At 36.7% G+C, this 27,547-nt stretch overlaps 2 protein-coding genes across 2 annotated transcripts in view; one reads left to right on the top strand and one right to left on the bottom strand.

Annotated features, from left to right (window-relative positions):
* LOC145243585 (uncharacterized) overlaps window positions 1–27,547 on the bottom strand; it is a 68,856-nt gene that overhangs the window by 26,587 nt on the left and 14,722 nt on the right. The window lies entirely within an intron of this gene.
* LOC145242161 (solute carrier family 41 member 1-like) overlaps window positions 15,479–27,547 on the top strand; it is a 125,302-nt gene continuing 113,233 nt past the window's right edge. The window contains exon 1 of the mRNA XM_080105489.1: window positions 15,479–15,841. The gene's annotated coding sequence lies outside the window, so the exon portion shown is untranslated. The remainder of the gene's footprint in view (window positions 15,842–27,547) is intronic.

Genomic DNA, 27,547 nt, shown 5'->3' on the forward strand with positions numbered 1-27,547 from the left:
ACTTTGGTGTAGGGAGCTACTATCAGGGGCAACAACTACTGGGGTACTATGTAGGAATTTGGGCAGCAAGATGTCGGTTCACGTTACACTTTAACTTCTGCACGTCAGTACTGTTGGGGAAGCAGGGACCTGGAATGGAATTCCAGAGTCTAGCGGTTTTGGGAAGAAACTATTGGAGTAAAAAGATCTTTTACATCTAGGGATCTCTACAATGTGGGGGTGGGATTTAGCAGCCTGTTGGGTTTGTCGAGGGTGCTCACGTCGTGGGGCACAAGTGATTGCAGTTCGTCAGAGCATTCACCACTAAAATACTTGTAGAAAAGGCAGAGGGATGACACATTTCGTCGATGGGACAGAGGCTGAAGCTTAGATGCCAGTTCAGGGCCTATCAGGTTTGCGACTCTCTTTTGAACCTTGTCAAGGAGCGAGAGACTAGTAGCAGATGCACCATCCCAGATGTGACAGCAATACTCCATACATGGGCGAATGGTGGCCTTATAGAGCTACAGGATACTTTCGGGTGTTAGTAGTTGTCTAGCACGGTAGAGAGAGCCTACCTTTCTTGCAGCGGCCCTGGCAATGCCTTCAATGTAATTGTTCCAATTCATGTTTCCTGTGAACGTTAGGCCAAGCAGTTTGAAAGATGTACTCTCAGATAAAGAGTCGTTGGCCATTGCTATAGGTGGTAGAGAGGGTTTCTTGTAATTATTGAATGAAACTAGTTTAGTCTTGGCGGCATTGAATGCGACCAACCACTTTTGTCCCCATTCCACCACAGATTGGAGGTCTTCCTCTAGTGGTTCTGCCATTTCTTTAGATATGTGTTCATTTGTCTTCCTGTCGTGCCTGTTATAGAGTGTAGTGTCATCAGCATATATACCCATCTCAGAGGCAGTTTTGTCGGGGAGGTCATTAATAAATATTAGGAATAATAGAGGTCCAAGGATAGACCCCTGAGGCACTCCCGCATTTATATCACACTGTTTAGATGTATGACCGTAGAGGACAACCTGGATTTTTCTCTTATCTAAGGATTTAATTATGTTAAGTATTCTATCAGTGATACCGTATGATTTAATTTTCCTGAGGAGACACTCATGCCATACCCTGTCAAAGGCCTTAGATATATCTAGAGCTACCGCTCTGCCCTCCCCCGCTTTGTCTAGTGAATGGTATATACGTTCAGAGATTACAGTGAGGATGTCAGCTGTGGAACGAGCTAGTCTAAATCCATATTGTTTGTCAGTCAGAAGTTTAGCATCTGTAAGGTGCCGGACTAGAGCATGGTTAATTATGGTCTCAAATATTTTGGCCAAAAGTAGGAAGAGGCTAATGAGGCGATAATTTGATTGGTCAGTTCTTTCGCCAGAATTCTTGAATACTGGTACCACAGAAGCAGTTTTCCAACAGCCCGGAAAGCATTAAGGCATTTGTTGTAGAGTTTGGAGAGAACTACAGCTACTTCGGCTGGGCACTTTTTTAATAGCACAGCTGGGATGAGATCAGGTCCATATGCTTTTGAAGTGTCAAGGTTTTTTATGATAGCATGTACCTGAGCAGGGGTGATTTTTAGATCGTCTAGCATGGCGTCTGTCCGCAAAGGAAAGTCAGGCAGAGGGTGGTTGGAAGGGTCCAGTGTGGAGTTCGAGGCAAACCGGCTGGCAAGCATATTAGCCTTGTCGGTTGCTGAGCAAACAATCTCGTGATTGTTGGTTAGTGGAGGAATTGTTGATTGCCCATTATTTACTACACTGTTATAGATTTTCCAGAAGTAACATTTGCAGTTCGTCAGAGCATTCACCATTAAAGTATTTGTAGAACAGGCAGAGGGATGCAACGTCTCGTTGATGGGACAGAGGCCTAGATGACAGTTCAAGACCTATCAGGTTGGCGACTCTCTTTTGAACCCTGTCCGGGAGCGAGAGACAAGCAGCAGATGCACCAGCCCAGATGTGACACCAGTACTCCATACATGGGCGAATGGTGGCCTTATAGAGGTACAGGATACTGTCATGGCGTAAGTAGTTTTCTAGCACAGTAGAGGGAGCCAACCTTCCTTGCCTTGGTAATGCTCTCAATGTATCTTTTCCAGTTCATATTCCCTGTAAACGTTAGACCGAGGAGTTTAAAAGAAGTACTTTCAGGCAATGTGTTCTTGGCCATTGCTATTGGTGGTAGAGAAGGTTTCTTGTAGTTATTGAAGGAAACAAGCTTAGTCTTAGCAGCATTGAATGTGACCAACCATTTTTGTCCCCATTCCACTACGGATTGGAGGTCATCCTCTAGTGTTTCTGCCATTTCCTTGGATATGTGTTCATTTGTTTTCCCCTCATATCTGTTATAGAGAGTGGTGTCATCGGCAAATATACCCATCTCCGAAACAATTTTATCAGGGAGGTCATTTATGAATACCAGGAATAATAGAGGTCCAAGGATAGACCCCTAAGATACTCCCGCATTTTTGTCATTGTTTAGATGTACAACCGTCGAGGACAACTCGGATTTTTCTCTTACTTAAGAAGGATTTAATTACATTATGAACTCTTCCAATAGAATAGAATAATTACATTATGAATTCTTTCAATAGAATGAAAATTTTGAAGCACTGGCAGCCGATAAGTAACTCATCAGTGCTGTGATCTACACCCACTAGACATTGCCTGGTGGTAACTAGTTATTAATATTTTGATCTGCACCAACCAAACACTGGCTGGCGATAAGTAACTTATTATTTTGATCTTCACCTACCATATGCTGGATGGTGATAAGTAACTTATTAGTATTGTGATCTGCACCAACCAGACATTAACATTATTGTGATCTGCACCCATCATACACTGGTGCACAATAATTAACTCATTAGTATTGTGATCTGCATCTGGCGATTAACTCATTAGTATTGTGATCTGCATCTGGCGATAACTAACTTATTAGTATTGTGATATGTATTGAACAGACATTGGCTGACAATAACTAATTTATCATGTTAAAGTCACTTCTGATTAATTACAAAAATGCCCTGGGAAAGTTATTTCTGATTAATTGTAAGAAAATGTAGTAGTTGACAAATGAAACATTTTTTTCTTACAATTAATCAGAAGTGACTTTTCCAGGGTATTTTTATAATGTTAAATTTTAGTTAAAAAAACGAAACATTTTTTCCTTACAATTAATCAGAATTAACTTTTCCAGGACATTCATCATCACCCTCTTTATTGTTACTAATGCTTTTGTAATGTTAAATGTTTTGCGTTATTTCAACAGCCAAAGACTAGGCTTCATGCAGACAAAGGTGCAGCTGACTTCTACTTATTCTATTATTCTGTCTTATACTATAAGGCAAGCACCCTTTTTTGTGAACATGCTGAATTAATAATTGAGGTTATCTTAACATTTGAGTGCTTGAGAGAGTAAATTTTTATTTTAATCATTTTATTTTTATGTATACCTTATAACATTTTGTGGATACATAAAATGTTTTATATATATATATATATATATATATATATATATATATATATAAAAGCATGAATACACATTCTGAATTTGTTAATTTAAAAAAAACGCAACTATTCATACACAAAAACGTATTAAAAATAAAAATCAAACAGAATAATAATTGTTTCCATCAAGAATTTTTTTTTCAACAAGACAAGAAATGGTGTGAGGAGGGAATTATAGAGAGCAGCAGCAGCAGCAGCTGTGAATTAAAATGATTAAGGGAATGATTTAAATCTCATACATTTTGTTGTTGATTTGAAAATGTTCAGGGTTTCTTAGATTTATTATTTCATTATACCCATCCTTAGAGTTAATGTTATATTCTGTTGTTAGGAGACCATCCTTCCAAGCATTATTTCCTCCTTAGAGTAGATTGGGTTGGTAGTGTAGTATTCATTCTGGGAGTGGACAGTGTAGTACACATTCATTTGTCATGTCACAGCTGTGACTAAATACAGTTTGTTAATAATGATGATGATGATGACTAGCAGAACCTGTGGAAATTCCACAGGTGACTCACTCAAATGTAATATATTGATGTTGGCATTCTGTAGATGTTCAGATCTGCAGATATATTAAGGAAAACCCTTGAATGCAGAGATTAACACACATGAACTTCAGATACAAACTAGATACACAGAAATGACTACAGATGTAAAAGAAAGGAACATCACATGGTATCATAAAAACGGAAATGATATAATTTTAAGATACTGCCCCCCCCACCTCCCCCGCTTTTTTTTGTATGTGCGTGTAACCAGACATTGGCACCACACCAAATAAGTGAGGAAGGTCAAGGAGGATGGAAAAGACTTAGGAAAGAAAGCACCAGTTAAATTTCTGCTGGTTGAGTGCGAAGAGGACTGAGACCTTAGGGAGGCTTATTGCCACCCAAATTCCAGTGGAGACCAAGAGTTACTGCCAACAAGAAATCAATGGTAAAAGGAGCGTTGTGATAATGCAAATTCTTTTGAAAAGGTTATCGAGAGAGGTGGAGACTACTGGAAATCTGGAGAGACTTGTTGTCACTCAAGACTCCAGAGAATGCCACATGTTGTTCTCAAAGAGTAATCTTTGATGATGACTTGTGTGACTACTACTAGTGAGTAAATAATAATACATTTTGGTTCTTCTGATTCTGGAACTCTTATGATTTAATGATGGCAATGCTTTCCAGTGCACTAGTTTAAGGTTGATAAGTGTTACATCAATTTCAATGTTGTTATGACATTCCATTTTCCTTATAAAAATAAATAGAATATTAAAATATCCTATTTAGAATGTTTTCGGAACAATCTGGAATAATCACAAAAATTCTGTGCAGAAAACTATATAAGGATGCTGCACTGCGTCAATTGTTAAATTGGAAGGAATTCCGATAATGTTTTTAGGATGAAAATCCATGCGTAATAAACTCCTTAAAAACCAAACACCACATCATTTGAAGAAACTAAGGTATCAGTAAATACAAAGATTCCTGTATATTTTCTTCCGACGAATTATATTTTACTGTTTTTATTAGATTTTACCCACTTACAAAGCTGTTTAAGCGTTGTCTTAAAAATTGCTTCCCAACATCCTGGAAAACCTCATCAATTCAGGTGATCGGTCATCTCCCTCTCAATACAGACCAATCAGTCACTTGTTTGTCATGAGTAAGTTGCTGGAATCTGTTAAATAGAGAAGTAGTCAACCCTAATAAACAAAGTCTCAGACAGCATAGATATAGCACTCTCCCTCGATACTAGCGCACAAATACATGTATTTGGTGACTTCAATGTCCACCACAGTAACTGGCTAGGATTCTCAAATCACACAGACGTAGCTGGTAGCGCCACATATAGCTTCTCTATATCTCATTCCCTATCTCAGATGGTTACATTTCCGACACGTTTCCCAGACCAGCACGATCAACATGCCTCACTTCTAGATCTCTTTCTGACAACAGTTCCCAATGACTGTACAACAAATGCCCATAGCCCACTCGGGAATGCTGATCACGCTGTGATAATGGTAGAAATCAGCCTAAATTCTCGCCCTAAAACTGAAGACCCACTACTCAAAACAACGAGGTATTATAAAAAGGCTGATTGGGAAGCCATCAGGGAGCTCATCAGAGATGCCCCATGGCAAAATATCTTTACTCTTCCAGCGGAACAGTGTGCAAATGAGACAACTGAATGGTTCAAAACTGCTATTGAAGCACATGTTCCCGCACGGAAATACTATAGCAAGCCCCACTCCCCCCAATGGTTTACTTCTGCTTGTGCAGCTGCCATTTGTCAAAGGCAGCATGCGTTCCGCAGATTCAACCGACATAAGTCCAGCTCAAATAAACAGAAGTTTATAGAAGCTAGAAATAATTGTAAGAGAGTGATAGACACAGCTAAGTCAGATTACTCTGAAACCACCAGAAAGCGCATCGAAGCACAGAAATTAGGAACCCGGGATTTTTGGAAAATCTACAACAGCGTAGTTAATAATGGACAGTCAATTATTCCCCCACTAACAAACAATCATGAGGTTGCTTGCACGGCAACTGACAAGGCTAATCTGCTTGCCAGTCGGTTTGCCTCAAACTCCACACTGAACTCGGTACACCACTCACTCCCTGATTTTCCTCTGCGAACAGACGCCACACTTGACGACTTGAAAATCACCCCTTCTCAGGTACATGCTATTATAAAAAACCTAGACACCTCTAAAGCATGTGGACCAGATCTCATCCCGGCTGTGCTATTAAAAGAATGCTCTGCCGAGGTTGCTCCAGTTCTGTCCAAACTTTACAATAAATGCCTTAACGAATCTTGTTTTCCCGACTGCTGGAAAACCGCCTCTGTGGTACCAGTCTTCAAGAATTCTGGTGAAAGAACTGACCCACTAAATTATCGCCCCATTAGCCTCCTCCCGCTTTTCGCCAAAATATTTGAGTCCTTAGTTAATAAAGCCCTAGTCCAGCACCTAACAGCTGCTAAAGTCTTGACTGACAAACAATATGGATTCAGGCAAGCCCGTTCAACAGCAGATATCTTAACTGTAGTTTCTGAACGTATATACCGTTCATTGGATAAAACAGGGGAGGGTAGAGCGGTGGCGCTTGATATATCTAAGGCTTTTGACAGGGTATGGCACGATGGTCTTCTAAGGAAAATTAGATCATATGGAATCACTGGAAGAATTCATAACGTAATTAAATCCTTCTTAAGTAATAGAAAAATCAAAGTTGTCCTCGACGGACGTACATCCAAACAATATGACATAAATGCGGGAGTGCCTCAGGGGTCTATCCTTGGACCTCTATTGTTCCTGATATTCATAAACGACCTCCCTGATAATATTGTTTCGGAGATGGGTATATTTGCCGATGACACCACTCTCTATAACAGATATGAGGGGAAAACAAATGAACACATATCCAAGAAAATGGCAGAAACACTAGAGGATGACCTCCAATCCGTAGTGGAATGGGGACAAAAATGGTTGGTCTCATTCAATGCTGCTAAGACTAAGCTTGTTTCCTTCAATAACTACAAGAAACCTTCTCTACCACCAATAGCAATGGCCAAGAACACATTGCCTGAAAGTACTTCTTTTAAACTCCTTGGCCTAACGTTTACAGGGAATATGAACTGGAATAGATACATTGAGAGCATTGCCAAGGCTGCTGCAAGGAAGGTTGGCTCCCTCTACCGTGCTAGAAAACTACTTACGCCTGCCAGTATCCTATACTTCTATAAGGCAACCATTCGCCCATGTATGGAGTACTGTTGTCACATCTGGGCTGGTGCATCTGCTGCTTGTCTCTCGCTCCTGGACAGGGTTCAAAAAAGAGTCGCAAACCTGATAGGTCCTGAACTGTCATCTGGGCTTCAACCTCTGTCCCATCGACGAGATGTTGCATCCCTCTGCCTGTTCTACAAATACTTTAATGGTGAATGCTCTGACGAACTGCAAACACTTGTACCTCCCCGACGTAACTACCCCCGACAAACCCGACAAGCTACTAAGTCTCATCCCTTTACAGTGGAGATCCCTAGGTGCAAGAAAGCCTTTTACTCCAATAGTTTCTTCCCCAGAACTGCGGGTCTTTGGAACTCCCTTCCGGGATTCTGCTTTCCCAACTGCAATGATATGCAGAAGTTCAAGTGTAATGTTAACAAACATCTTTCTACTCTTCTCCCTTCATAATGACCCCGCTAATTAATTCCCTAATAGTAGCCCCCTGCTTCAAAGTGGCACTGTGCCTTGTTTGGGGTGAAAATTGAATAAAAAAAAAAAAAAAAAAAAAAAAAACAACAATAACCTCCTCAGTGACATGCAATATGGTTTCCATGACCAAGTTCTCTCTGATTCTCTTTCCTCTGATCTTGATCATGTGGTGCAATGGAGAAAGAGATGGCTGGTTATATTAATGCATCTAAAACCAAGCTTCTCTCTTTCCATTATTAATGCTCTGACCCTTGTCTGGCCTCACCTGTCTAGCTGAAACCACTGTCAATAATTTTTCCCACTCTTTGAGTGTGCCTAAGTCAGAACGTAGATTCCATGAACAAAGCTTCTTTCTTAGAACTGCACACTTGTGGAACTCTCTTCCATTTGCTTGTTTCTCAGCTTGGTTGTCTTTAAGTCCAACATAAACAAATTCTTGATGACCCCCCCCCCTTAAGTAATCCAATCTACCAAATTTCCATTACTAATGATTACTATGATATTATCCCATTGATTACTGTACGCTCACTAACCCTTATCTTCAAGTGGCCTCTGGGCCTTGATAAGTGGTACTTAAAAAAAAAAAAAAAAAAAAAAAATGATATGAATGGCTCTCGTCTCTGAGAAGCTCCATGTTTTGATAAGCTTCTATGTCTAACCTTACTCCTGATCTGAAATAGAACCCGTAAATCAAATTCGTTGCCAAGACTACTGGGAAAATGGTGGAATCGTTCTACCGTTCTAGTAGATATCTCATTGTCGATGCAATTCTCTACCTGTATAAGAGACAAGTACGTCTAGGGGTGGAGTACTATTGCCACATCTGGGCAGGAGCTGCTAGAAGCAGCTTATCCTGCCTTGACAGAGTTCAAAATAAATTTGTAGCCTAGTGAGAGATGCCCTTTTCTCTTTCCTGCAATGTCTTTTCTACAGAAGAAACATTGCGAGCCTGTCTGTTTTATCATTATTTTCATGGCAAATGTTCGTCTGAGCTCCAATCTATGCTCCCTCTGTCCTTTCATGAAAAACACTCATCTAGCTGAAACCACTATCAATAATTTCCCCCACTCTTTATTTGTGCCTAAACCTAAACGTAGATTCCATGAACAAAGTTTCTTTCTTAGAACTGCACACCTGTTGAACTCTTTTCCGTTTTCCGGCTTTCCAAATGGTTGTCTTCAGGTCCAAAGTGAACAAATTCTTGATGCCCCCCCCCCCATCCAATTTACCAAATTTCCATTACTAACGATTACTACTTCTTCCCTTTACACTCATTATCTCTTATCCTCGAGTCGCCTCCAAGCCTTCATAAGCGGTGACTACTTTGTAAAAAAAGACAAAAAAAAAAACAAAACTATAAAACATTTGATTTGAAGTCAGTAGTTCTTATCTCCCTTTTACCATCAACACTATAGACATTATAATCACTTTCAAAGCTTGTAGCAGTAGTACTAAGAAAGTTTTTTTACTTGTAAATATTATTTGTATGTTTTATGTTAAAGTAAATATTTTTTTATTTTATTAGTTTTATTTCTTTTAATTTGTTGCTTGTTCATATCCCTGGACAGACAAAAGTTGTCATAATCCACGCTCCACTGTTAAAATTACATTCCATCCCTGTAAGTTGTAACTCTCTGTAACTATGCCATGTTTGTAGAAAACTATACTAGTAAACTAGTAACTCATTATCGACAGTAAGAAACTTTCAGTAACCAATATTGAACATGACTTGCAATTAGAGTTATAGTATAACTGTTTTCCCAATTTTCTTATAATTTTGTTCAAGCTGAGAATGGGGTATCCTACTGGATGCCAGACATTCAACTGCTATCTCATACATTCCAACCGAGAGATCTTTTTAAAATTCTAATCATCCATTCTAGGTGCAATTATTTGAATTTGCACTTAGTTCACCGGATATATTTGTTGGGTAGTTTTGAAAATTCTTTTTCGTGAATCCAGTTGCTCTTATAATTATTGGAATAATGGAGATCTTCCTAAGATTTGGGTTTCTTTTAATGTTGTAGATAAAATGTTGCGATTTCGTTGTCTATTTTTGTTTATTTGTCTGGTTTGTTGGAAATCTTTACAGGCAATCATCATCATCATCATGGTGTTTCACTCCCTCTTGAGATCCATCATCAGGCAGTGCCTGAGGCATACCTCAACTCCACATCAGAGCATGCCTCGCTTAGGGGACAGTCTGTGAGGATATGTGCGATAGTCTACATGTCAGCACCATAGGGACACAGAGTGTCCTATACATAGTCATACTTGTGCAGGTTGTTTCGTGTTTTGGCAACCTTTGCTCAGGCCCAGTTGAGTGTTACCCACTCTTTTTGAGGGAATTCAGAGTCTGCTGGGAGGTCTTCTTTCAGTGCTGGGAGAGCCTCATTGTTGTTGTCTTTGACAGATTCATTCCATCAATAAAGGCAGAAGGATGCTGGTGTTTGTCAGAGGTCTGTAACAGTAGCAAAACTCTTTGTGAGATGGCAGTCACTGCGGCATCTCTTGGTGCCCAAATAGAGGTTGGCGATTGTCGTTGCTTTACTTGCCACGCTCTGTCTTTGCTATCGTCTCTCGATGGATCTGTGGTGAAGTGATTCCAGACATTCTGTAGACAGATAGCAGGCTGGTCAATTTCAGGTTGCTGATAATCGTCCTGCATATCTTGTTGAGCTTGACATCAACCTTTACAGAATGAGCAGTATTCTGCAGTTGAGTAGCACAGTACTAAAGCTGACAAGTGCAGTGTCTGCACCTCAGCTCCCCAACAGCTGTTAGCCAGAGTTACAAGCAACGTAAAAAAGCTTCTTGATGTGGGTTCTGTATGACCGTGTCTTGTCGAGTGTCATCCGAAGATAAGTTGGATATGGGATGAAGGATGACTGCCATAGTTGTTAACCACTAGTCGAGCCGACATTAAAATTCAATATTTCAGAAATTTGGACAAAATGGTTAAAATGAGATTAGAATTTTTTTTTTAATCTTGAACTAGTTATTTTCGTTTGTTGTTTTCAAAGATCAGTTCTGAGCGTAATGCCAAGGTGATATTTGACGTCTTAATTATTTTTGGTGAATTGATAAAAACAAAACAAAAATCCTAATAATTCACGGTGCATGAAGGGCTTCACTATTCTTGGCCTGAATTCAATTAAATCTTCAGAAAGTCTTCAGCTTATACCCATCCAGGATTTATTGTCCATCTGTCTATAAACACACTGTCTGCCATTTCAGCTTTGATTTCAACCCAACACCCTAAAGAAAGTTCCAAATTATTTTAGGATAGGATTATTGGATTTACCAAATAAAAATATTTTTCAACCCAGTAAAAAAAAAAAAAAAATAAAAAAAAATGAAACCATGTTTAGAAGGGAGGTAATTATGAAAAAAAAAAGGAATGTATTATTTAAATTTTTACAATTTCTTAACATTATATAGATATATATTTTTTTTATTATTATTACATTTTCACCCTAAACAAGGCACATTGCCACTTTGATGTAGGGGCTACTATCAGGGACCCAAGTTGCAGGGATACTATGTAGGGAGTTTAGCAGCAAGATTTCTGTTCACATTACACTTGAACTTCTGCATGTCAGTACAGTTAGGGAAGCAGGAAACCGAAAGAGAATACCAAAGTCTAGCAGTTCTAGGGAAAAAGCTATTAGAGTAGAAGGCCTTCCTACATCTAGGGATCTACTGTGTAGGGGGTGGGATTTTGTTGCCTGTCGGATTTGTCAGTGGTATTTTCATCGAGGGGGCACAAGGGCTTGTAGCTTGTCAGAAAATCCATCATTAAAATACTTGTAAAACAGACAGAGGGATGCAACATTTCCTCGATGGGACAGGGGCTGAAGCTTAGATGACAGTTCAGGACCTATCAGGTTGGCGATTCTCTTTTGGATCCTGTCCAGAAGCGAGAGACTAGTAGCAAATGCACCAGCTCAAATGTGACAGCAGCACTTCATACGTGGGCAAATGATGGCTTTGTAGAGATACAGGATACTTTCAGGTACTTTCTAGCACGGTAGAGAGAGCCCACCTTCTTCGCAGCAGCCTTGGCAATGATCTCAATGTATCTATTCAACTCAGGTTTCCTGTTAACGTTAAGCCAAGGAACTTGAACAAAATACTTTCAGGTAATTTATCTTTAGTCATAGCTATTGGTGGTTGGTAAGGTTTCAAGTAATTATTAAAGGACACAAGCTTTGTCTTGGCAGCGTTGAACATTACCATCCATTTTTACCCCATTCCACTACAGACTGAAGGTCTTTCTCTAGCGTTTCCGCCATTACCTTAGATATGTGCTCATTAGTTTTACCCACGTGCCTGCTATAGAGCGTGGTGTCGTTGGCAAATATACCCATTATTTTCCTGTTTGTTTTGCAATTTTTGAGATGAGGATTAATAATTTGGATTATTTAGACTACTATTCTCATCTTGAACGTTATTTTTACAAAGCTTTGGTCAATGTTAACTGTTTTCTGGTGTAGCTTTTCAGACTTGAGAATCTTTATACCGAATTTGAGAACCTATACAAAATTTTGAACTGAATCCTTTATTGAATCTATTGTCAGTAGATTATTCTCATTCCATCAGCCATGACTGGATAGAAATGTTATTGAGAATATTATTCTGAGATATTACCGTCTGTAGTAAGCATTAAATTTTTAATTTCCAGAAACTGTTATTAGAATTTATTATCAACTAAAAGGTCACTTATATATAATTAAAATAAATAATATTTGTTTACGCCCCCCCCAAAAAAAATATGGGGATTTTCAAAGGAAAAAGTTCTTTAAGGTTGAAGACGCTATTAACCGTATTATTGTTAAAAAATCAACAAAAAATCTACATGTTTAAAAGCGATAAAAAATGATCTAAGACTTTGTGGTGCAACAGTTAACGCACTAGACCATAATACATATGGTCTTAGGGTCGAATCCTAGAAACAGTCAAGCTCCCCTGATGAGAGGGGATGGACTTCAAAACATGCATGTCCATAGATTACTGTTTTATAAGTAAAATAAAAATAAATATATGATGCTATAACGTTTTCATTTTAAATTCTACACAATTATACAGAATGTAGAAACTATGCATTAATAATATTCAACATAAATATTGAAATTAAACCAATCATCTAATCAGAAAACATAAAAAATAATTAACGCTCGTTTTTCAAAGGAATATGCAAATATGTTAACTTTCTGTGACTAAGTATATCAAAAAGTTTACATTTATTGTTGAATACAGCAGCAAAAAGTGGTCAAAAAATTCAAATATATAACAAATAAATGTTATCAAAAATAAGACAAGTTACTCTTCTACCTATCTGGAAAAATTTTTAGTGTTTTTTTTCTCACTTTAAAACGTTTATTTGGTTTGAAAAGCAGTGTCTAATATTATGTAAGAACAAGAAAAATAGCCGTGAATTGACATAAATATTTGAAGTTTCGCTATTGACATAAAAATAAAAAAATACCATTTGAAACCAACCCAATAAACGTCATGGTAACATTTATTGGGTGGGTTTCAAGCAGTATTTTATTTTTAAGTCATTATCAAGACTTCAAATATCTATGCGTCGATTCACAGCCATTTTTCTTGTCCACATGTAATGCTAGACACTATTTGTTTTTTGAACCGAATAAACGTTTTAAAAAGGAGTAAAACCACTAAAAACATTTTCAGATAGGTAGAAAAGTAACTTACTTTTGATAAGTTTTTCGTTCCAATGTGTATTGTAAAACAAACCCAAAAGTTCGTTTAAATAATTTTTAAAAGAAAAAGACTTAATCTCAATGTGGGGAGCGGAAAAAAACAAACAAATTCAACTTAATAGGTATTGTGCGATTAAAAAAAAAAAAAAAAAAATGCATTCACTTCTTGTTCTAAAAATAACAAACAAATAAAAACCCAATTACGCGCGCAAACAAAAAACCAAAAAAAAAAAAAGATAAATTTCAGAGACCCAAAGATTTTTAAAAAATATGCCCATGCAAATTGTGTGGGGAACAAAACTTAAAATGCGTTTTGTTTGGCGGACGTAGTTGAAAGCATACCACGTGATAAAAGAGTGCACTTTTCAACCAATCAATGTTCAAAGAAGAATTTAATTTTTAAAACCTTTTTCTCACATCACCTGGGAGCCGATCGACAAATACTTAAACGAATTCACTCACTCACTCGGTGCTCCGCACTCTGCGTTCCTCACTTCTTTATTTGTGTCAACGACTCCGTCGCAACATTTTTCCGCCAGCATGACAAAACACGATTATCCACATGCACGCACGCACACACACACAAACGCTTATCCACACACACGCACGCACACACACGAATGCCGGTTTTGCCACTCAGCAATTGAGAGCCCAAGCCACCTAATGTCTGCATGTCCAATCTTATTGGCAGATGGCCTTTACACTGCCCGTCACAACAAAGTATGTAAGTACCTCCATTGGAAGATCTGTGGAGAGATGCAACTTGACAGAGCAACGAACATCTGGGAACAGAAACCACCACCGATAACATCAAACGGAAAAGTGATCGTGTTCTATGACAAAGACATACAGGCGGGCAGATATATAAAAGACAAAGCTATCAAACTAGATATTGTAATATGGAACAAGCCTGAAAGAACTGCGCTCATTATTGATGGCATAGTCCCAAATGATTTTGACCTTAATAGAGCTGAATGGGAAAAGATAACAAAATATCAGGACCGAAAAAATGATCTAAAAACCACATGGTCTCTGAAAGAAATAAACATTATACCGGTTGTGATAGGAGCAACTGGTTTAATAAAAAAAAAAAAAGTACCTTCAGAAATACTTAGAAGCAATTCCTGGAAGACGAAGCTGTAACGAGATACAAATAGCAGCCATAAAGAGAACAGCATCTATTCTTAAAAGAGCCCTCGGATATAAATTTAAATCATAACAGAATCAAGTGTTAGCTCCAGAAGGGAGCCCCCTTGATATCTTAAAACTCACTTAAGTTAAATAAAAAAAAAAAGTGAATAATGCAGATATTCAACCGCACGCAAGGACATTTAACTTCTATTTTTGCTAGCACACACAAAAATTAAGCTCGTTTTCTCCCCGAGAAAACAAAGGACACTCTCTGCTTTTTCTTGTCAAAACAACGAACAGTCTCAATAAGTTTCACATTTGCAAGAACTGTCTATCCAGACGCACCTTTTTGAACACTAAAAAAAGAAAAAATGATTCGTTTTTTACTTGTTATTTTTTGTGTAAATAAACACCGTTTATTTACATGTTTGATTTTATTTTATTTGTGGTGGAAAAACGGATCTTATGAGACCTGAGTGTATGTGTATGTAGATTATCTCATTTTGTGAGAAGGTATACCAGCGACCCAGCGTGTCTGATCACAACTTTTGTGTCTACCGTTAGTAATCTGATCTTGTCCTTGGGGCAGGTTCTCTGACATATCAGAGTGTATTATGGTTCACTCATAGGATGCTATCTTCCTAGGCATTATCTTCCTCATGAGAAAATACTGGTGGGTCAAATCACAGCAACTTTTGCATCTGTTCAGTATACCCCCCCCTCAATTTTTTTTTAAAGAGGCGGGGAAGCTAGATTCCTCACTATAAACTAACTTTATGTCTAACATTGTAGCAGTTTCAAGCCGGTGTGTAAAAGAAAGAAAGAAAAGACCAATTTAAAGTCAGAGAGTAAAATGTCAACAATTAAGAGAGAGAGAGAGAGAGAAAGAGAGAGAGAAAGAGAGTGAGAGAGAGAGAAAGAGAGTGAGAGAGAGAGAGAGAGAGAGAGAGAGATGAAAAAATAATCTAAAAACAAAACAGATTCAGAAGTTTATGATGACGTCTCTTTAAATTAAAAAAAAAACAAAAAAAAAAAAAAAAAAAAAAAAAAGCAGAAGATAAAGCCTGTGGAGTGTCGCTGTTAATGTCCTGTGAGTTGACGTGGAAAATGACTGGCTCGGAGGAAACGGACACCTGTTGTTGGTTTATTTAGAAACAACGACCACGCGATTATTTTTAACTTGGATTCGGAGGGGGAAAAAGACAGGATATAACAGTCAAATAACTGAATTTAATAAACATACCTTGGATTAAAATAATGGAAACCTTAAGAAGGTAAGTTAATCGATTTAAAAAAAAAAAACAAAAAAAAAAAACAAAACAAAACAAAACAACAAAAAATGTGTATATGTTTATATATTCGTATATACTAATGTACAAGGTTCAGTATCAGTCACTCTTAAAATAACTGGTCATTATAAATTTGGAAATACATTTATGACCCCCTTGTCAAATTTTTACGAAAATCACTCGTCTAGTTGGAACCACCGTCAATAATTTTTTTTTCATTGCCTTACGTGCCCCAGAAACACCTCAACCTTTCCATGTTAAGAACGGCTTTCGGAATAAACCCCCAACCTCGAAAGTCGTTCTTAACATGGGAGGTTGGGAGGTGTTTATTCCGAAAGCCGTTCTTAACATAGGGTGGTTGGAGTTTTTATGCTACGCTGGGGTAGGTCGTAAAAAATACCCAAGGCTCGGTACCACTTTGATGTAGGAGGCTACATTCTGGGACATAATTGCAGGGATACTATGTAGGGAGTTTGGCAGCAAGATGTCTGTTTACATTACACTTGAACTTCTGCATGTCAGTACAGTCAGGGAAGCAGGATCCCACTAGGGAATTCCAAAGTCTAGCAGTTTAAGGGAAGAAACTATTGGAGTAGAAGGCTCTGGGGATCTGTACTGTGTAGGGGTGGGATTTTGCTGCTTGTCGGGTTCGTCGAGGGTATTTAGGTACAAGGTTTGTCGGAGCATATATCATTAAAATACTTGTAAAACAGGCAGAAGGATGCAACATTTCATTAGTGGGGCAGAGGCTGAAACTAGCTGACAATTCAGAACCTATTAGGTTGGCGACTCTCTTTTGAACTTCCTCCACTCTTTATCTGTGCCTAAACTTAAACGTAGATTCCACGAACAAAGCTTCTTTCTTAAAACTGCACGCGTGTGGAACTCTCTTCCGTTTGTATGCTTTCCAGCTAATTACAATATGGTCGTCTTCAAGTCCAATGTAAACAAGTTCTTGATGAGCTGTTCTCTTAAGTAATCTAATTTACCAAGTTTCCACTAACGATTACTATGATATTGTCTCATTGACTACTGTACACTTATTAACCCTTATCCTTGAGTGTCCTCCGGGTCTTGATAAGTGGTGACTCCTTTGTAAAAAAAAAAAAAAAAAAAAATCGTCTAGATGAAAGAGTCATGTTGGCTAAATTTGGTTTTATACAGAGGAACAAAAGATGCTAGAATTATTTTTCATTTAAGCCGGTAGGCAAACAAAAGTAATAAAATATTATTTAAAAATGAATTAAAAAAGAAAAAAAAAAATCTGGTCTACACTCCCACATCTAAATATTTAGACTTGAACATTTCAACTCTATAAAGGTTGGATCTCGCATTTCAACTGGTATAAGGGTTGAATGCCTACTAGACACTGTCCTCGAGTGTTTAAGGTCTCTCTGTACAGGGGGTTTGTTAGAACAACCTGGCATGAGGATACTTTTTTTCATAGAAGTAAACCCTGACCAAATATTCAAAATCACATAGTATTCGCAGCCCAAATAAGATCTCCTCACTAAGGCTACCACACAGCTTTTCCGAGGAATGGTGCACTTTCTCCAAGTGATATTACCTCAAGTAATAGCACGAAGCTAGATACTCCACCAGACTAGATAAATTCTTGTCCTAGAATTTAGTAAGACCAAGAGACCAAAATGAAAGATATACTACAACGTATACAAATGGTTAATTGGGGAGAGGAAAATTATGTTCTCAATTTCTTTACTAACTCAGTGTTTAAGAGATAAGGAAACAAAGACTTAAATGGAACATTCGAATATCTATCTCATATTGAGTTCAAAGTTCAAGTGTTAGCCCCAGGTTGTGGGCCCCTTGACTTCGGAGAACTTCGACTGAAGTAAAAAAAAAAAAGTGAAAATAATTATTTTGGTCCTGTTCAACTTTTGCAGAATTTTTAGATTTTTGCTTGATCTCACACGGTAATTATGCCTTATAATTCTTAAAAATCGTACCAATCTCAGACCTTTGTCTGAATGTATTATAATTAATTATAATTAACAGGAAAAAAGGGTCTGAAAAAAAAAAAAAAAAAACAAACAAAAAAACAAATAAACAAAAAACAAATATTCAACAAATAACTGTTGCCAACGGCAATAAAAGTTACTTTTCTACCTACCTAAATATTTTTTGTGTGTTTTGAAGTCTTTGAAAGTTTTTTTTATTTAATTTCAATTTAAAGATTTCATTCAAATATGATATCGTTAGAGTCAGAATTCAAAATGGCCGACTCCAGTTTTTGGAAATCACCGAAGACCGATTACTTTTGCATCGTTTTCTCCTTTTAATTAAACGAAATAGTACATTTTTACAGTTAGGTATTTTTTTTCCCAAAGAAAGACGAAAAACTCAAAACTTTGGTAATGTCCGACATGTGCCGGTTCTCTATTATGAAAATGTAACAATATCTCATTTTGAACAGAATCTTCGATTAAAATAAAAACGCTTTTAAAGAATTTAAACGCACACACAATAATGCATGTACAGAGCGGAACGATAAATTTTTCACCCTAAAGAAAACAATATTACAGCTTTATTTTAAAAATTTATTGACAAAAAAAAAAAAAATCAATTCAGATAATTTGATATATTAGAGCTGACATCTATTCGATGTAACCACCTTCAGTCTCAATCACTGCCTCAATATGGGTCCGGAACAGGGAACATGCCTTTTCCACAAGTGCTGGCAGGAGCTTGGCGAATACTCGATGGATGGTGGTGATCAGGCTGGCATAGGTGTTGTGGGAGGTCATTTTGGTGATGTTCTTGACGTACAAACAAAGTAATTCAGCGGGTTCAGATCAGGGGAGGAGGAGGCGGGGGCCAGTAAGAGAAGGATACAAAATCGCAGCACTCCTTCTAAAGCCGAGCCTGGGTCGGTGTCGAATTCTACTGCTACACACAGGGTCTGCCAGCAGCCATCTGATTGCACCAGGGGATCACTACACTCTTCAGCACATCCAGGTACATTTTGGTGTTAACTTTTAAGGTGTGAGGTGACATGATGTGGCCCTCACTTGAAACCACACCAAAGACCATAACCATGGCTGGAAACTTTGTTGAGCTGTGCTGTCCAGATTTGCATTTTGAAGGTGCTGGCAATGGTCCTGTTGTCATAACTTGGATCAGTAGAAAGAAAGATTTATACAGCAGCACATCTCTGATCTTGCTTGTTGAACATTGTGTCACTTCACTTTCAGACATGATAGAAGGCTCCTATCGCTCTTGGGATTTGTACACAACTAGCCAACTAGTAAATGGTCAGTAACAAAAACAAAAAAAAAAAAAAAAAATGAAAACCAATTTTCATCAAATGAAAATGGAATCATGTCATCTTTTCTAAGATGACAATTTTATTGTTCCACTCTGTAGGTAGAAAAGTAACATTTATTACTTCTGGTGACAGTTACTTGTTGGACATTTTTTTTTTTTTTTCTGTCCCCCTTTTTTTCTTGTAAACTATATTGTACAATTGCTGAACTTTATCTTGTAAATCGTTTCAGGAGATTTAGTCATACAAACTTCCGATAACATTAGTACCATCAGATAGTTGGCACCCAGGGTTTAATCGCTACAGTATTTGCGATAAATGCCAACAGCTAATGTCATTCCAGGCCAGAAAAGGAAAATCTTACATTGATGATTATTGCTGGGATTGCATAAAATGTTGCTGCAAAAAGAAACACGGCTTGGATCCTTCTTTCAATATTTGTATTTCACGTTGAACCAAATAAAAGAATTGGTGTACTGGTAAAATCTCTGCTCTCCTTTCTATAAAGTAAAGTTGATTTTGCTCATGAAAATTCAGTTGTAGTGTGACTCGCTTCATGCACAACGTAATAGCTATTGGTTCATGCTTTAATTTTTAGCCTTGCAGCAAACATATCTTCATAGCTCAGGTATAAAAGTAAAAGGAAAAAGTAAATTGTAAACTAAATGTTTTGGTGATAGCGCGCAAGTCATTTTTTTAAAACTTTAAATCATTACGGTATATTGGGTCAAAATATAATAAATATGAAATCTGCATTCATCAAAATATCATATTCGACCGCATTTTACGACTGGGCAATACTGAGCAGCCTGCTAGTATGTCCTAAAATGGAGTACTGTTGTCATGATACCTATCTTGCTTTGACAAAGTTCAAAACTGACTTCAAAACCTCACCCTAAACTGGAGTACTGTTCCCACATCTGGGCAGGAGTTGCTCAGAGTACCTATTCACAGAGTTCAAAACTGACTTTAAAATCTAGTAGGTGATGCTCTTTTCTCCTCCCTGCAACCTCTTTTCACAGAAGAGACGTTGCAAGCATGTCCTTGCTCTATTGTTATTTTCATGGCAAGTGCTTACCTGATCTTTAATCTATGGTCCTCCCCCTGCCAAACTTTCACAAAGGACACTGTAACTATAATGACTATCAACAATTTCCCCCAGTCTCTATCTCTGCTTAAATTTAAACAGAAATTTCATAAACTTCCTTCCTGTTTTATTTTTAGAACTGCCTGCCTACATTTCTGTTCCACTGACTTGCTTTCCAGCTGACTACAATATGGTCATCTTCAAGTTTAATGCAAACAAGTTCTTGTTGTTGAGCAGTCCCTTTAAATAATCTAATTCTACTCAATCTCCACCACTAAAAATCACTAGGCTGTTGTTTTGATGACTACCGTACACCATTATCCTTGAGTGGATTTATCATAACTACTACTTGTTGGCGACAATCTGAAATGTGATATTTGTTCAAAACAGACCTGAATAGTCCTTAAAATCAACTTTTGATTAGTGAGTACTTAGTTGGTACACATCGACAATTTGACCTGCTTTTCATTGGTTGAAAATATTGAGTTAATACGTTCCTGTGAAAACTAACTTGCCTTTGGAAATAAAAACATATCAAAACGAATTAGAGAAAGAGGGTAGCTATTTGAGACATTTGCTTTTTAGTGTTTATTTGTTTCCTTGATATAAAAATCCGATGATTGCTGTCATGAAAGATGTGAAAAGAAAAGATGAATAAAGAGTTGAACAAACAAAGAAAAGGGGTAGCTTACATAAGTTCACTAACTTTTCTATGTTGGTTTTTCTAGTGTATTAATTTCTAATTTACCACACAAAATAACAGAGCACTTTCAATGATAAACAATACTGCAAAGCAATTAGCCAAGTCGACAATGGTGTTTCTAGAAATTGTATATTCAAATCATCCCCACTGCATATTTATTATATTTAATCCACCCTTCTGTACAAATCAAACAAATCTTTCAAATAGAGTGTAGCATCAACTTTTACTTAGTATTTTACTACTAAAACCGCTACCAAAATCACTGCTAATTAAAATTAAAAAATAAACACAAGTTAATTCAGAATAATTACCAAACTCTTAAAATTATCAATGAATATCAACTCAGAAAAACAACAGCTATTCAAAACGACCACAGATTTCTGCATTGTTAAATTTTGAGCAAATTATTTTGACATGTGCCATATCCCCCCCCCCCCAGGAAATGCTGGAACACAGATCCTGCAAGGTTATGATATAAGCCAACTCCAGTTATAAAAACACCATTTGATTTTATGGTATTCATGCAGAATAGAGATTGTGCTGAAATAACATTATTTAGAAACCCATAGGGAGGAGAAAGCGTTTTGTAACTATTTTGTACTTTCACCTGACAATTTAATAAACAAAAGATACCATAAAAATTTAACTTGAAAATTCTATCTAAAAATAGTACGGTCTGCATTCTGCATAAGTACCAATTTTATTATTTGTTAATTACAAATTTAAAGAAAAAAGAAAGAAAAAAATGTAATGTAAAATAAAATTTAAATATATTTCAATTCCTTTTTTTTTTTTTTTACCACTGCTGGATTTTATTATTTACTAGTGGAGGTAACTGGCGTTGCCCGGATGTGGAAAGATGGTGTAGTAAGGAACACTGGTAGGCATCCCGGGTGGAGAGAGGTGTTAAAAAAAAAAAAAAAAAAAAAAAAAAAAGTGGCAGGAGCAGTGTGGGGGGGGGGAAGACTCAAAACAACAGTAGACAGCCCGGGTGGAGAGAGGTGTTTAAAAAAAAAAAAAAAATTGCGGGGATGTGGAGGTTAAGGGTAAAAAAAAAAAAAAAAAAAAAAAAAAAAGCTAGCAGGCAGGCTTGAACCCGTAACACGAAGGTGGAAAGGTAAGCGAAAAAAAAAAAAGTAACGCCTTAGTCTATATCTCCATCACGCGAGCTGAAGTGGAGAGCGTTGATACGAAACGATGACTTTGCAAAAATGTTGATGCAGAAAACAACCCCTCCTTGTACAAAACTGAGTTGAGAGTGAAGAAATGAATGTTTTTGGCCAAATTTTCTGATATTTGTCGGCCGAAGGAACGAGGTTTTAAAACAATGAAATGGTCAGGATCCGTCACCTGTATTGAAAGTTTTTGCGAGACATGCAAACGCACACACACACAAACGTTTTGCCCTTTATATATATATAGAGACTAGCAAATGTGTCTGGCATTGCCCAGTATTAAACATAAGGTTAAATTTCTTAAAAAAAAAAAAAAAAATGAAGTAAAAACCGGAAAGAAACCGAGGCATGTGCAAGCATTATCTTTTTTTTCAAACAGTTCACTTCTTGTAAATAAAAAAAAAAAAAAATACTCGAGCTGAGATCAAAACCAAAAAAACTAAAGACGGTGAGTCAAGTATTATAATTATTAGATAAACAGGACAACAACATGGAAAAGGTGTTTTCAAACTAACTACTTTTTTTAACTTAACGTAATGTGAACTATTCATGCATGCACATTCATGAAACATTCATGAAACATTCATGAAACATTCATGAAACAGTTAGCAAACATAAAAATCTGATAACATAACAATTTTGCAATTTTGATCCCTTAGCAGACTTTTTTTTGCAGATGAAAACAGATTTAAAAGTTTACCACATGTCTGAATATCCTATGGATCAAAAATTTGAGTATATAAATAAGAAGTGTCCTCAAACACACACATTCTCACATATATATGCTAGCGGGGGTACCTGGCATTGCCCGGGTGCAGAGAGGTTTTTATAGTAAGGGTATTGATCAGCAGAGCCCTAAAACAATGTAAATAGCAGTGAGTACTCGTGTGAGAACAAAAAAAAAAGTAGTAAGCAGGCAGGCAGGCTTGAACCTGTAATGCTAAAAGGAAAAGGAGGTGAACAAAGGGAACTGTTTAGTCGTCTGGCCCACACGACTTGTGACGTCACGGGCATTTGAAATAACATGTTTTATGCATACGTCTGTGGGAATTGAAATTTCTCAACCAACAGACACAAGACTGTACTCTTAAACTAAACACGGTTATTGCCCTTTAACTTTAGTAACACATGCTTTGCCACCAGAGGGCGATGCAGCTATGTCACTTCCTTTTTTTATAGTATAGATTTCTTTCTCTTTTTCACTGGACTCTCAACAAGTAAAGATGAGACAATAACACACTCCAGTTGGCATAGCCAGCCTGCTTCCCTGGCCGCGCCGTCAGCCTCTCATCAAATATGATAATACAAGTAACGTTACTAATAGCCTTGGGACGATTATTCGGAATCGCAATCAAGAATTGGAAAAATCAGAGTTTTTTGGGATATCAGAATCGGTATTGGAATCAGGAAAATTTGAGTCTATTTTCCGATGCCAAAACTGATTCCTATAATTATCTATTTTTATTTGATTTTGTTTTTATAAGACGTCTTCCATTGCTTGTAGTAAATAAAATATTAAGTATTTATGGATTTAAACTTCCAGTAAGACTAAAATCTCTAGATCACACCCTCACAAATGTGTTTTTACATTTGAGAAAATATGTGCATATTTAAGATGTGTTTTTACAGTAATTGGGAAAAAATAAAAGTTTTATAGTAAGATATTTAGAGATTTACGAAGAATCTGAATCGGGAAAAATACTGGAATCGTCTCATCACTAATCATTTCTTCTTACCAAAATCTTATTGTCTCTTATTCTTACTATCTTTTTTCTCTCGTATTTTTATGTAAATAAATCTGCATTTATTTGTTATCGTATGTCGGTATGTTTCGTCACTTCATTACATGACCTTTGCATCTTTTACCTACCTTTCACACATGAGGATAGGAACGCCAATTACATAAGCAGACCATTCTATCCTCTACACGAGAGGCGTGAATGACTTGCAAAATGTTGATGAAAAAGGGACCCCTCCTTGTAGAAAACGTCCGAGTGGATAGTGAAAGAATGAATGTTTTTGGCCAATTTTGAGATATTTGTCAGTCAAGAGACTGAGCTTTTTTTTTTTTTTTTACACGGTGATCACCACTTATCAAGGCCCGGAAGCCACTCAGGGATAAGGGTTATTGCAAGTACATTACGTTAGTGAGGAGATTTGATGAAGTGTTTAATTAGGGGGGCGGTTCATTAGGAATTTGTTAACATTAGACTTGAAGACATCCAAGTTGTAGTCCGGAGGGAAGCAGGCAGACGGAACAGAGTTCCACAGGCGTACAGTTCTAAGAAAGAAGCTTTGTTCATGAAATCCGCGTTTTGATTTAGGCACAGATATAGAGTGGGGGAAATTTTTCACAGTGGATTCAGCTAGACGGGTGTTTTTCGTGAAAGATTGGCGAGGGGGGACCAGGGATTGGAGTTCAAACGAGCACCTGCCATGAAAATAACGATAAAACAAGGATAGGCTCGCAACGTCTCTTCTGTGGGAGAGGGGTTGCAGGGTAGAGAAAAGGGCATCCCCCACTAAACCACGAAGTCTATTTTGTACTCTGTCAAGGCATGATACCAATTTTGTCAGTGTTGGTCGGGAGTGTTGAAAGTTTTAGCGACACACACACTAACAGGTGAGATTTTTGCAAAAGAATACAAAACAGACTAAAATTGTTGCCCTTACACCCATTAAACTACGAGCTGAAACATCTGGCAGCCATTACAGAGTTAGAATATTCAAGATGACCAGATTTACCTGATACCTCATGAGAGCTGAATGTGACACAAGGTCAAGTTTAATATATAAAGAGAACTTTGTGTGTTATGTAGATTTTGTATCAGAATGCGTCTGATAAAAATTGGTGCCATGTCTCGATATTACGACTAAGTTGTTTGGAAGTGGATATTCATTTTACATTAAATACAGAAAAGTTATACTCCAGTTTAAAAATATATAATATATATTTTAATTTTTTGTTTTTTTTCCAGATATTTTTCAGGTTGTGTACAGGCAATGTTCTCTCAAAGTAGAATCTGATTTGTATTTTTGGGGTAAACTATAATTCGTGTGATAGTGTGACATGGTCCCTGACCTTGGTAGAGGCCATCTTGGAGTGTTTTTAAATATAGCCAAGAACTACACCAACATTTAATATAAGTTGACATATGAAAGTTATGTTTTATCAAAGAAAATGAATGAATATATATCTCAGAAGTAAACATACCAAACTAAGGATGCATTTAGATCACACTCATGTTATTTTATTAGTAGTATAATTTGCCTTATGTGTGTTTCGTTGAATGGTGAAAATTCAAACAACTCATCAGAGACAAATTTATGTTCCTTGGAAAAAAGACAGTTGGAGAAAATCTCTGTAACAAGAAAAATTTTAAGTTTTCAACTTTTATTCCTTGTTGAATAATAAATTTGTTGTAAATTAGAATTTACAGTGTTTAAATTAAATTTCTTATATATATATACACATGCATGATAAAAATGGAAATAAATGAAACATTAAAGTAATAAAAAGGTCATCAACAGATGCTACCTAAAATAAAGTTTTTTGATAAAAAAAAAAAAAAAAAAAAAGAAAACCGAAATTTTATAACAAAACATTTTTATACAAGAGTTATTTTAAATCAGTAAATGTTCAGTGTAAACGTGTTTTTGGTAAAGAAAGTTTAGAACTTGTGCATTTTGTTATTTGATATAAATTTTTCATTTTTTAAAAACTTCTTTCAGAACAGAGGGAGAAAAATAAGGAAGACCCTGTATGAAAATGTTAAAGTTTTGTGTAACTTTTAAGTAAAACAAAACAAATACATTAAAGAACATTTACTGATTTAAAATAAAATTTAAAAAATTCTTGTAGTGCCTTTATCTATATATATAAGTAAACGTGTCTGTGTGTGTACATTTCCCTACGCAATAACTGTCAATTTTAAGTCTACAGACTCTAAATTTGATATACAGGGTACCGAGATTTGGGAAAATCTTTGTAATCCGTTTTCGCCCAGAAATTTGGTTGTTAAGGGGTCAAAGTTCAACGATTTGACCTTTGAGAACTCTACCAAACTTCTCCACCAATTTTGGGTCTAAACAATTGAAATTTTAGATATAAGTTCCTTGGACATGGATCTAACTTAATAACTTGATTTGAGCCCAAAACAATAAATCTTAAGGGGGTCAAAGTTAAAAAAAAAAAAAAATTTGGACTTCTGCGGTCTACCAAATTACTCAGACAATTTCTGGTCTAAACATTTGAAATTTTACATAAAGGGTATTCAGAGATAGGGCAATCTTTTTAATCGGTTTGGGTCGAAAGCTTTTAGTTACCAATATATAAATGTATGTTTGCATATCTGCCTAAAACTTTTGACAGAGGCGATGGATTTTTACAAGATCAGTATTGTTTTGAAGTTTGACCTTTTAGACGACAAATATCGAAAAATTGGCTAAAAACATTAATATCTTCACCTTCAACTGGGTACTTTTCTACAGGGGGGATCGCTTTTTTCACCAATATTTTTGAAAGTCATCCTCTTCTTTCGATTATCTAGTCTTAATTAAAACCCACGTCACTTACGGTTTGGCGGTGGTCGTAACAGCAAAGACGTCAGGTTTTTTCCCCCGTTCTTTTCCTCCTTCGCGGTACGGGTTCGAGCCTGCCTTCCTACAACCACTTTTTTTTTTTTTTTTTTTGCTCAACACACACATCCAAACACCCGGGCAACGCCGGGCTTAAATGCTAGTTTTTTCAGAAAGTTAAAATTTTGTAAAAAAATGTTTTCAAAACAAAGCAAAACAAAAATGTCATACACATTTCAATAACTGTTCAAAACTAGATAATTTTAAACCTCATACATTGTCATATAATGACAATTGTGTACATTTCAGAATTTTCTTAATTTTAATTCAATAAATGTTCAGATAATTATTTTTTTTATTTTGTATCGGCTTTGTTTTTACATATGCAAACCTTTGACATTTTAATATATGGTATTCTTGATTTATCTCCCCTTATTGTGAAAACAGTTCTTAAAAAATAAAAATAATAAAATGTCCAAAATAACAAATATGCACAAGTTCCGAACTTTCTTTACCAAAACATGTGTTTACAAGTGCCGAAAGTTCAGAAAATTCCAATAAGGCTTAGAAATGTGTAGGTCAAAATGTTCATAGTGTGAATATGCATGTATAAGTATATATGTGTGCAAGTATTTGGCAGCGTGGCGTTGTGTGTGTGTATGTGCATTGGTTTACCTTATTTTTGTTAGTACATATATAGATGTGAGTAGCAGTTTGTTGCTGTTCACTTGACTCTTGTTAGTGTTTAAGAATATGTGTGTGAGATGAAGGAAGCTAGTATGAGAGTCATTGAGTTTGTTTCGTTTACAAATTGCCTCCATCAGACCAACAGACACAATGGATGTTGTTGTGCGACGTTCTTCGG

This window comes from Euprymna scolopes, chromosome 1 (genome assembly GCF_053919585.1).
Source record: "Euprymna scolopes isolate OS-2025 chromosome 1, ASM5391958v1, whole genome shotgun sequence".
Taxonomy (NCBI): Eukaryota; Metazoa; Mollusca; class Cephalopoda; order Sepiida; family Sepiolidae; genus Euprymna; species Euprymna scolopes.